This window comes from Arachis ipaensis, chromosome B1 (genome assembly GCF_059453495.1).
Source record: "Arachis ipaensis isolate K30076 ecotype BB chromosome B1, ASM5945349v1, whole genome shotgun sequence".
In the NCBI taxonomy this organism is placed as follows: domain Eukaryota; kingdom Viridiplantae; phylum Streptophyta; class Magnoliopsida; order Fabales; family Fabaceae; genus Arachis; species Arachis ipaensis.
The window spans coordinates 106,090,723-106,102,317 of record NC_142436.1 but is presented as its reverse complement, the minus strand read 5'-3'; the positions used below and the strand labels follow the sequence as shown (position 1 = coordinate 106,102,317).

The 11,595-nt window shown below is 41.6% G+C and overlaps 1 non-coding gene across 1 annotated transcript; it reads right to left on the bottom strand.

Annotated features, from left to right (window-relative positions):
- Positions 1–1,507: 1,507 nt before the first annotated feature.
- On the bottom strand, positions 1,508–1,614 carry LOC148577802 (small nucleolar RNA R71). The gene has a single exon (XR_015903978.1). It is a non-coding gene; the product is annotated as a small nucleolar RNA R71 (small nucleolar RNA).
- Between the last annotated feature and the right edge of the window lie 9,981 nt (positions 1,615–11,595).

The following is an 11,595-nucleotide window of genomic DNA, read 5'->3' as shown; positions in this document are numbered from 1 at the left end:
TCATGCTGGACCAAATTGGGTTTGGATGGGTATGTGACTATAACCCTCTCAATACTTGATTTGGGAAATGCATGTGGTATAATCAGTGACCATACTTCATCTCTTCTCATGAGCAATTGACCAAGAAATTGGCTATTGATCAAGATTTGAGAGATTAAATTGCAAGACATTGTAATTCAATCACTTAAGATTACCAAGGAGATCAATGAGTGCATTGATTGAGGAAGAGATGAAAATGAACTTGATCCGGAGAATTGCAACATCTCCTAAGCCCAATGGACTCCCCATCTCTGATCTTACCCATTCTCTTTAACTTCTGCCATTTACTTTTATGAGCAAATCCCCCATTCCCATTTACAATTCTGCAATTTATTTTCAGTCATTTACTTCCAGTCCTTTAATTCTAGCATTTACTTTTCTGTTATTTACATTCCCGCCATTTTATTTTCTGGAACTCTCAACCCAAATCCTGGATTCGCTCAACTAGAACATTCTTCTAATTAAAGTTGCTTGATCAATCAATCCCTGTGGGATTCGACCTCACTCTATTGTGAGTTTTTACTTGACGACAAATTCGGTACACTTGCCGAAGGGAGATTTGTTGTGAGACAAGTTTTCCGTGCATCAAGTTTATGGCGCTGTTGCCGGGGATTGATTGTGCATCAACAATGATTAAATTGGAAGATCACTAGATTGAGCATTTTTATTTTGTGAATTTCATTTTCTGTTTGAGTGATTTACTTTCTGTTTTAGTTAAACTTCTTCCCTTTCCCCTCTACTCTTTTGTTTTTCTTTGTTATTTTCAATTCTGTTTGCTAACCCACTAATTGTTTGATATATTGCATCACCCACAACTAATAGTAATTCTGACACAAATACTTTCTACACCTATCTTTTCTTGCTTGCACTTGATGGTTGTATGACAGGGAGAAGAAGCGGGGCTTCAACTTCCTTCGATTCTGAACCTGAGAGGGCCTTCCTTAGATTAAGGAGGGAGGCAAGAGGAAAGAAAGTGGTTGGTGCTGAGGAAGAAGAGGAATTCTTTGAACCAAACATGGAAGACAACATGGAAAACCATCATGAAGAAGAGGATCACAACCATGGGGGAGGAGGTAGAGCAAATCACGCTGGGGAGGATAGAAGAGTTTTAGGCTCTTACATCAATCCAAACCCAGGCAATTGTGGAGGTAACATCCAAAAGCCAACAATCCATGCCAACAACTTTGAACTTAAACCACAGCTCATCACCCTTGTTCAGAACAACTGTTCGTTTGGAGGAGGTGTTCAAGAAGACCCTAATCAACATTTAACAACCTTCCTGAGAATATGTGACACAGTGAAGTCTAATGGTGTTCATCCTGACGCCTATAGACTGCTCCTATTTCCATTCTCACTTAGGGACAAAGCAGCCAAGTGGCTGGAATCTTTCCCAAGGGAAAGCTTGACAACTCGGGAAGAAGTGGTGAACAAATTCTTAGCAAGATTTTACCCTCCTCAACGAATCAATAGGCTGAGAGCTGAGGTCCAAACTTTCAGGCAACAAGATGGTGAGACTCTATATGAAGCATGGGAGAGGTTTAAAGACCTAACAAGGAGGTGCCCACCAGATATGTTCAACGAATGGGTGCAGCTGCATATTTTCTATGAAGGACTCTCTTATGAGTCAAAGAAGGCCGTAGACCATTCATCCGGAGGATCTTTGAACAAGAAGAAGACTATTGAGGAAGCCATAGATGTTATTGAAACAGTAGCAGAGAACGACTACTTCTATGCTTCTGAAAGAGGGAACACAAGAGGAGTAATGGAGCTAAACAATGTAGATGCTCCGTTGGCCCAAAACAAGCTCATTACCCAGCAGCTGGCTGACCTCACCAAGAAGATGGAGATGAACCAAGTAGCAGCAATCTCCACTTCATCAACAACCCAAGAAGGAGTGAATGAAGAAGCAGAGGGTAGTCAGGAGCAAGCCAACTACATTGGGAATTCACCAAGAAAAAATTATGATCCATACTCCAAGACGTACAACCCTAGATGGAGAAACCACCCAAACTTTGGGTGGGGAAATGAGCAAGATCAAAACCAAGACCAGAGACGTTACAACTCCAACAACAATGCAGCTCACCAGTAATTCACACAGAGGACATCTCAACACCCCCCACAACAACACTTCTCCACATGCTTATCAAAACCAAAACAGCACATCTGCTCCAAATCACCCATCAATTGATGACAAGCTCTCTAAGATCGAAACCTTAATTGAAGGAGTATGCAAAGACATTCGAAACAGTAAAGCATTCAGAGAGGAAGTGCAGTCAAACATGCAGAATCAAAGTGCTGCCATCAAGAAACTGGAGACACAAATCAGCTATCTGTTTAAGCAGCTTCCTAACCACAACCTTTGCTATGATGCCCATTCAAGCAAAAGGGAGGAGTGTCAAGCTATCACACTTAGGAGTGGGAAGGAACTGAAGGAACGTCCCCAAAAACCACAAGAAGAAGGCTCAAATGAAAAGGGAGAAGAGCAAGATAGAGTTCAACCTCCCATGCCAAGTCCGCAGAAAGAAAAAGGGATACCACAACTAAACATCTCAAGAGCTCCATATCCCCAGCTATTGAAGAAAAGGGAAGATGACAACCAGTTCTTGAGATTTTTGGAAATCTTCAAGAAACTACAAATCAACATACCCTTTGCTGAAGCCATAGAACAAATGCCACTCTACGCCAAGTTTTTGAAGGAGCTAATAACTAAGAAGAGAAGCTGGAAGAACAATGAGACTGTGATACTAACTGAAGAGTGCAGTGCTATCATTCAGCATAAACTACCCCAGAAACTGAAGGATCCTGGGAGTTTTCAGATCCCTTATATTATAGGAGAAATCACAGTAGAGAAGGCTCTTTGTGACTTAGGGGCCAGCATCAATTTGATGTTAGTAGCTATGATGAGAAAGATGAAAATTGAGGAGGCTAAACCAACAAAAATGGCCCTACAACTGGCAGACCGATTGTTCAAATTCCCTTACGGGATAGTAGAGGATTTGCTAGTAAAAGTGGGAGATTTCATATTTCCAACAGATTTTGTGGTGCTGGACATGCAGGAGGACGCCAAGACCTCCATCATCTTGGGAAGGCCATTCTTGGCCACTGCTGGAGCTGTCATTGATGTTCAGAAAGGTGACCTCACCCTAAGATTACACAATGAAAAGATGACATTCAATGTGTTCAAGGCCATGAGTTACCCACCAGAACAATTGGGGGAATGCATGAGGTTAGATGCACTTGAGGATGAAGTGCAGGAGAATTTTGAAGAAGAAGAACCTGAAGAGGATGAGAGATTGGTGGAGGAAGAATCTGAATCAAGTGAAGAGGTGGCCACAGCAGAAATACATATACCAGATGCACCAAAGGAAGGGAACAAAAAGTCAGAAGCACCCAAACTTGAACTCAAAGCACTGCCACCCACTCTCAAATATGCATATCTAGGAGAAAATGATAACTACCAAGTGATCATAAATTCATCCCTCAGTCAAGATCAAGAGGACGAGCTACTCAAGGTGCTGCGGGAGCATAAGGATGCCATTGGATGGACCCTTGCTGACTTGAAGGGAATCAGTTCAGCCATATGCATGCATAAAATACTGTTGGAAGATGATGCTAAGCCATCCATTCAATCCCAAAGAAGGCTGAACCCAATCATGAAGGAAGTGGTACAGAAAGAGGTTATGAAGCTTTGGCAAGGAGGGGTCATATACCCAATTTCGGACAGCCCTTGTGTTAGCCCTATACATGTTGTGCCCAAGAAGGGAGGAATCACTGTGGTTACCAATGAGAAGAACGAGCTCATACCTACAAGGACCGTCACAGGATGGCGGATGTGCATAGACTACAGAAAACTCAATGAGGCTACACGAAAAGACCATTTTCCCCTTCCATTCATGGATCAGATGTTGGAAAGACTTGCAGGGCACGCATATTATTGTTTTCTCGACGGTTATTCAGGATATAACCAAATAGTGGTTGATCCCAGATACCAAGAGAAAACCTCATTTACTTGTCCGTATGGAGTGTTTGCCTATAGCCGCATGCCATTTGGGCTATGTAATGCACCTGCAACTTTCCAACGCTGCATGCTTTCTATCTTTTCAGATATGATAGAAAAATTCATTGAAGTTTTTATGGATGATTTCTCGGTATTCGAAGATTCCTTTCCTAGTTGCCTACATCACCTCGCCTTGGTATTGAAAAGATGCCAAGAGACCAATTTGGTCTTGAACTGGGAAAAATGCCACTTCATGGTGACAGGAGGAATAGTCCTTGGTCACAAGGTCTCTCACCAAGGCATTGAGGTTGATAGAGCTAAAGTAGAACTTATTGAAAAACTACCCCCACCCAGTGATGTCAAGGTAATTAGGAGTTTTTTAGGGCATGCTGGTTTTTACAAAAGGTTCATTAAATATTTTTCAAAGATAGCCAAGCCCTTAAGCAATCTTCTTGTATCTGATACACCATTTATCTTTGATGAAACATGCATGCTAGCATTTGCACATTTGAAAATGAGGTTATCCTCTGCTCCTATCATTTCCCCACCTGATTGGAACCTACCATTTGAATTGATGTGTGATGCATCTGATTTTGCAGTTGGGGCAGTGTTAGGACAAAGGAAAGATAACGTAGTTCATGTGATATACTATGCTAGCAAAGTCCTTAATGAAACTCAAAGAAATTATACCACTACTGAAAAGGAGTTGCTAGCAATAGTTTTTGCATTTGACAAATTTAGATCATACCTCATTGGTGCTAAAGTGATTGTCTTTACAGATCACGCAGCACTTAAATATTTGTTTGCCAAGCAAGAATCAAAGCCAAGACTAATAAGGTGGATCTTACTTTTGCAGGAATTTGATATTGAAATCAGAGACAAGAGAGGAGCGGAGAACAAGGTGGCAGATCACCTATCCAGAATCCCTCATGATCAAGGTGGAGAAAATGATACAAATGTGAACGAGCTCTTCCCTGATGAGCAGTTGATGACAGTTCACAAAGCACCATGGTTTGCAGATATTGCAAATTTCAAGGCAACTGGGGCATTACCCCCAGGGATCAATAAACATCAAAAAAGGAAGCTCATGAATGATGCAAAATACTTTGTCTGGGACGAGCCATATCTCTTTAAGAAATGTTCAGATGGAATCCTTAGAAGATGTGTTTCGGAAGGAGAAGGAAGAGAAGTCCTGTGGAATTGCCACGGTTCATGTTATGGCGGGCACTTTGGAGGGGACAGAACTGCAGCAAAGGTGTTACAAAGCGGATTCTTTTGGCCCACCCTTTTCAAGGATGCCAAGGAACTAGTAAAAAGCTGCAATGAATGCCAATGATCTGGATACCTGCCCAAATGAAACGCCATGCCACAAAATTTCATCTTGGAACTGGAACTGTTTGATGTGTGGGGAATAGATTTTATAGGACCATTTCCAACCTCATATGCAAACAAGTACATCCTGGTAGCAGTAGATTATGTTTCCAAGTGGGTAGAGGCTATTACAACCCCAACTAATGATAACAAGGTAGTCATGAACTTCCTCAGGAAGAATATCTTTAGCCGGTTTGGAGTCCCAAGAGCCCTCATCAGTGATGGAGGGAGCCACTTTTGTAACAAACCACTAGAAGCTCTCCTCCTACGATATGGGGTAAAACACAAAGTAGCCACACCTTACCACCCTCAAACGAGTGGGCAAACTGAGATATCCAATAGAGAGATGAAGAGGATCCTGGAAAAGACTGTGGGTGCATCTAGAAAGGATTGGTCGAAGAAGCTGGATGATGCTCTTTGGGCATACAGAACAACATTCAAAACTCCACTTGGAATGTCTCCATATCAACTGGTCTATGGGAAGGCTTGTCATTTACCACTGGAGCTGGAACACAAAGCTCTCTGGGCTATCAAGATACTAAATTTTGACAGCATTGCTGCTGGTGCAAAAAAGATCTTGCAGCTACAATAGATGGAGGAATTCAGGTCACAAGCCTATGAAAACACTAAGATGTACAAAGAAAAGGCAAAGAGAAAACATGACATGCATCTTGCGCCCAGGAATTTCGAAAAAGGGCAGCGAGTACTCCTTTACAATTCTAAATTAAGGCTGCTCCCAGAAAAACTCAAGTCAAGGTGGTCCGGACCTTTCATGGTTACGAAAGTATCGCCATATGGCCACATCGAAATCACGGATGAAGGTTCAGAGAGGACTTTTACAGTGAATGGACAAAGACTCAAGCATTATCTGGGCAACATGGGGGAAAACCCAAGAGTAAAGTACCATCTCAAGTAATTAAGGACTCGTCGAGCTAGCGACGATAAAAGAGCGCTCTGTTGGGAGGCAACCCAACCTCAGGTAGTTTCACTTTCATCTTTATTTCAATAAAAAAATCACAAGTCGTTTCCCCTATATTGTAAGGATCTAAGTTTGGTGTTCCACACCAGAACAATCCAAGAGTGATGGTGTAATTCTAAGTTTGGTGTTCCACCAAAGGACATTAGTTAGAATTACACTCCACTCCAGAAGAACATTGCTAGCTCCATCCAATCAAGAGAAACCACTTAGATGTAGTTAGGTGGTGCACGAAATTGTGATCTCCAGGCTCGAACAAATCCTGGTGATGGCTCCAAAGCTTGGTGCTCTGATCTTAATTCATAATTGTCACAACTTCGATACAACTAACCAGCAAGTGCACTGGGTCGTCCAAGTAATACCTTATGTGAGTAAGGGTCGAATCCCACAGAGATTGTTGGTATGAAGCAAGCTATGGTCACCTTGTAAATCTCAGTCAGGCAGATATAAAGTGATAATGGTGTTTTCGAATTTAATATAATAAGATAGGGATAGAAATACTTATGTAAATCATTGGTAGGAATTTCAGATAAGCGTATAGAGATGCGTTTGTTCCTCTGAATCTCTGCTTTCCTGCTATCTTCATCCAATCTGTCTTACTCCTTTCCATGGCTGGCTGTATGCAAGGGCATCACCGTTGTCAGTGGCTACATCCCCTCCTCTCAGTGAATAATATGCTCACGCACCCTGTCACGGCACGGCTATTCATCTGTCGGTTCTCGATCATGCTGGAATAGGATTCACCCTCTTTTTGCGTCTGTCACTAACGCCCAGCACTCGCGAGTTTGAAGCTCGTCACAGTCATTCAATCATTGAATCCTACTCAGAATACCACAGACAAGGTTTAGACCTTCCGGATTCTCTTGAATGCCGCCATCATTCTAGCTTACGCCACGAAGATTCCTGTTAGGAGATCTAAGAGATATTCATTCTAGCTTATTTCATGTAGAACGGAAGTGTTTGTCAGGCACGTGTTCATAAGGGAGATGGTGATGAGCGTCACACATAATCATCACCTTCATCACGTTCTTGGGTGCGAATGGATATCTTAGAAGCGAAATAAGAAGAATTGAATAGAAAACAGTAGTACTTTGCATTAATCTTTGAGGAACAGCAGAGCTCCACACCTTAATCTATGGAGTGTAGAAACTCTACCGTTAAAAATACATAAGTGAAGGTCCAGGCATGGCCGAGATGGCCAGCCCCCTAAAACGTGATCAAAGGATCATAAGGTAATCCAAAGATCCAAAGATGGTCAAAAAGACTAGTAAAGGGTCCTATTTATAATAAACTAGTCACTAGGGTTTACATGAGTAAGTAATTGATGCATAAATCCACTTCCGGGGCCCACTTGGTGTGTGTTTGGGCTGAGCTTGAGTGTAGCACGTGCAGAGGCCATTTGTGGAGTTGAACGCCAAGTTCTGTGCCAGTTTGGGCGTTCAACTCTGGTTTTGGATCCTTTTCTGGCGCTGGACGCCAGATTTGGGCAGAAGGCTGGCGTTGAACGCCAGTTTACGTCGTCAATTCTTAGCCAAAGTATGGACTATTATATATTTCTGGAAAGCCCTGGATGTCTACTTTCCAACGCAATTGGAAGCGCGCCATTTAGAGTTCTGTAGCTCCAGAAAATCCACTTTGAGTGCAGGGAGGTCAGAATCCAACAGCATCAGCAGTCCTTTTTCAACCTCTGAATCTGATTTCTGCTCAAGTCCCTCAATTTCAGCCAGAAAATACCTAAAATCACAGAAAAACACACAAACTCATAGTAAAGTCCAGAAATGTGAATTTAACATAAAAACTAATGAAAACATCCCTAAAAGTGACTAGATCCTACTAAAAACATACTAAAAACAATGCCAAAAAGCGTATAAATTATCCGCTCATCACAACACCAAACTTAAATTGTTGCTTGTCCCTAAGCAACTGAAAATCAAATAGGATAAAAAGAAGAGAATATACTATAAATTCCAAACTATTAATGAAACAGAGCTTCAATCATATGAGCGGGACTTATAGCTTTTTGCCTCTTGAATAGTTTTGGCATCTCACTTTATCCATTGAGGTTTAGAATGATTGGCATCTATAGGAACTTCAGATTTCGAATAGTGTTATTGACTCTCCTAGTTCAGTATGATGATTCTTGAACACAGCTTCTTTATGAGTCTTGGCCGTGGCCCTAAGCACTTTGTTTTCCAGTATTACCACCGGATACATAAATGCCACAGACACATAATTGGGTGAACCTTTTCAGATTGTGACTCAGCTTTGCTAAAGTCCCCAATTAGAGGTGTCCAGGGTTCTTAAGCACACTCTTTGTTTTTGCTTTGGACCTTGACTTTAACCGCTCAGTCTCAAGTTTTCACTTGACACCTACACGCCACAAGCACATGGTTAGGGACAGCTTGGTTTAGCCGCTTAGACCAGGATTTTATTCCTTTAGGCCCTCCTATCCACTGATGCTCAAAGCCTTGGGATCCTTTTTATTTGCCCTTGCCTTTTGGTTTTAAGGGTTATTGGCTTTTTCTGCTTGCTTTTTCTTTCTATTTTTTTTCTTCTACATTTTTTTTTCGCCTATTTTTTTTTTCTGCAAGCTTTGTTCTTTGCTGCTTTTTCTTGCTTCAAGAATCATTTTTATGATTTTTCAGATTATCAAATAACATGTCTCCTAGTCATCATTCTTTCAAGAGCCAACATATTTAACATTCTTAAACAACAACTTCAAAAGACATATGCACTGTTCAAGCATACATTCAGAAAACAAGAAGCATTGTCACCACATCAATATGATTAAACTAAGTTCAAGGATAAATTCGAAACTCATGTACTTCTTGTTCTTTTGAATTAAAACATTTTTCATTTAAGAGAGGTGATGGATTCATAGGACATTCATATCTTTAAGACAAAGTTACTAACTACTAATGATCATGTAATGAAGGCACAAACATAGATAAGCACATAATATAGAAAACGAAAAACAGAGAAAGCAAGAACAAGGAATGAGTCCACCTTAGTGATGGTGGCGTTTCCTTCTTGAGGAACCAATGATGTCCTTGAGCTCTTCTATGTCTCTTCCTTGTCTTTGTTGCTCCTCCCTCATTGCTTTTTGATCTTCTCTTATCTCATGAAGCATGATGGAGTGCTCTTGATGTTCCACCCTTAGTTGTCCCATATTGGAACTCAATTCTCCTAGGGAGGTGTTGATTTGCTCCCAATAATTTTGTGGAGGAAAGTGCATTTGAGGCATCTCCGGGATCTCATGGTGATGAGCTTCATACGCCTCTTGAGCTCCATGAGTGGGCTCTCTTGCTTGCTCCATCTTTTTCTTAGTGATGGGCTTTTCCTCTTTAATGAGGATATCTCCCTCTATGTCAATCCCAGCTGAATTGCATAGGTGGCAAATGAGGTGAGGAAAGGCTAACCTTGCCATAGTGGAGGACTTATCAGCCACCTTGTAGAGTTCTTGAGGTATAATCTCATGAACTTCCACCTCTTCTCCAATCATGATGCTATGGATCATGATGGCCCAGTCTATAGTAACTTCAGACCGGTTGCTAGTGGGAATGATTGAGCATTGAATAAACTCCAACCATCCTCTAGCTATAGGCTTGAGGTCCAATCTTCTTAGTTGAACCGGCTTGCCTTTGGAGTCAATCTTCCATTGAGCTCCTTCTACACATATGTCCATAAGGACTTGGTCCAACCTTTGATCAAAGTTGACTCTCCTTGTGTAGGGGCGTGCGTTCTCTTCCATGTATGGCAAGTTGAACGCCAACCTCACATTTTCCGGACTAAAATCTAAGTATTTCCCCCGAACCATTGTAACATAGTTCTTTGGATCCGGGTTCTTACTTTGATCATGGTTCTTGGTGATCCATGCATTGGCATAGAACTCTTGAACCATTAGGATGCCGACTTGTTGGATGGGATTTGTTAGAACTTCCCAACCTCTTCTTTGAATTTCATGTCGGATCTCCGGATACTCATTTCTTTTGAGTTTGAAAGGGACCTCAGGGATCACCTTCTTCTTGGCCACAACATCATAGAAGTGGTCTTGATGGGCTTTGGAGATGAATCTTTCCATCTCCCATGACTCGGATGTGGAAGCTTTTGTCTTCCCTTTCCCTCTTCTAGAGGATTCTCCGGTCTTAGATGCCATCAATGGTAATGGAAAAACAAAAAAGCTATGCTTTTACCACACCAAACTTAGAATATTGCTCGCCCTCGAGCAATAAACAAAAGAATAGAAGAAGAAGAAGAAGAAATATGGAGAGGGAGAGGGAAATGTGGTTTTGGCCAAGAGGAGTGTAGAGGGGTGTGTTGTGTGAATTTGATGAAGAATGGAGGTCTTTATATAGGGAAGGGAGGGGGGTTAAGGTTCGGCCATATGGGTGGGTTTGGGTGGGAAATTGGTTTTGAATTTTGAAGGTAGGTGGAGTTTATGAGGTAGGTTTATTGGGAAGAGTGGGTGGATGTGAGTGGTGAAGGTTTAATGGGGAAGAGAGATTGAGGTGATTGGTGAAGGGTTTTTTAGGGAAGAGTGTTTGTGGGGTTGTGTGAAAGAGAGTGGTGAGAAGAAGTGAGTGGAGGTAGGTGGGGATCTGATGCCAAGGCATCTTAGGCTAGTTTCACTAGCATTTTTCTGTTATTTTTAGTTGTTTTATGCATTTTCTTGAGCCTTAAGTAATCAGTTGGGCCAAATAGTCATGCTTGTCTTAAATCATTCAAACATGAAGATTTTGATGCAAATTCCATGAGTTTTTAGTTATATTCCTTGAATGCTATGAATGAAAGATTTCTCATGAAATTTTGCAAGACTTTGATGCAGTTGTTTGGATGATTTCAGGGAAGAAGAGGCTAGGCAAGGAAGCAACAAAATCAATAAAGGAAGCTTGAATATCACATGTGGAGTTTAAGTTCCAGTTTAAGCTTAAACTGGAGCTTAAACGCCAAAACCATGAGAGCTAAGGAAATGCTGAAAGTGGCGTTTAACCTCCAGTTTAACCTTAAACTGGAAGTTAAACGCCAGAATTAGAAATGCACCAGGGAGCATTTCCACGTTTAAGCTCCAGTTTAACCTTAAACTGGAGCTTAAACGTGTTCGACTATTTTTTCTCCTCCAGGGTTGCTTTCTCATTTCCACGTTTAAGCTTCAGTTTAACCTTAAACTGAAGCTTAAACGTGCTCGAGCTTGTGCCTCCAGGGAGTGCCAGCG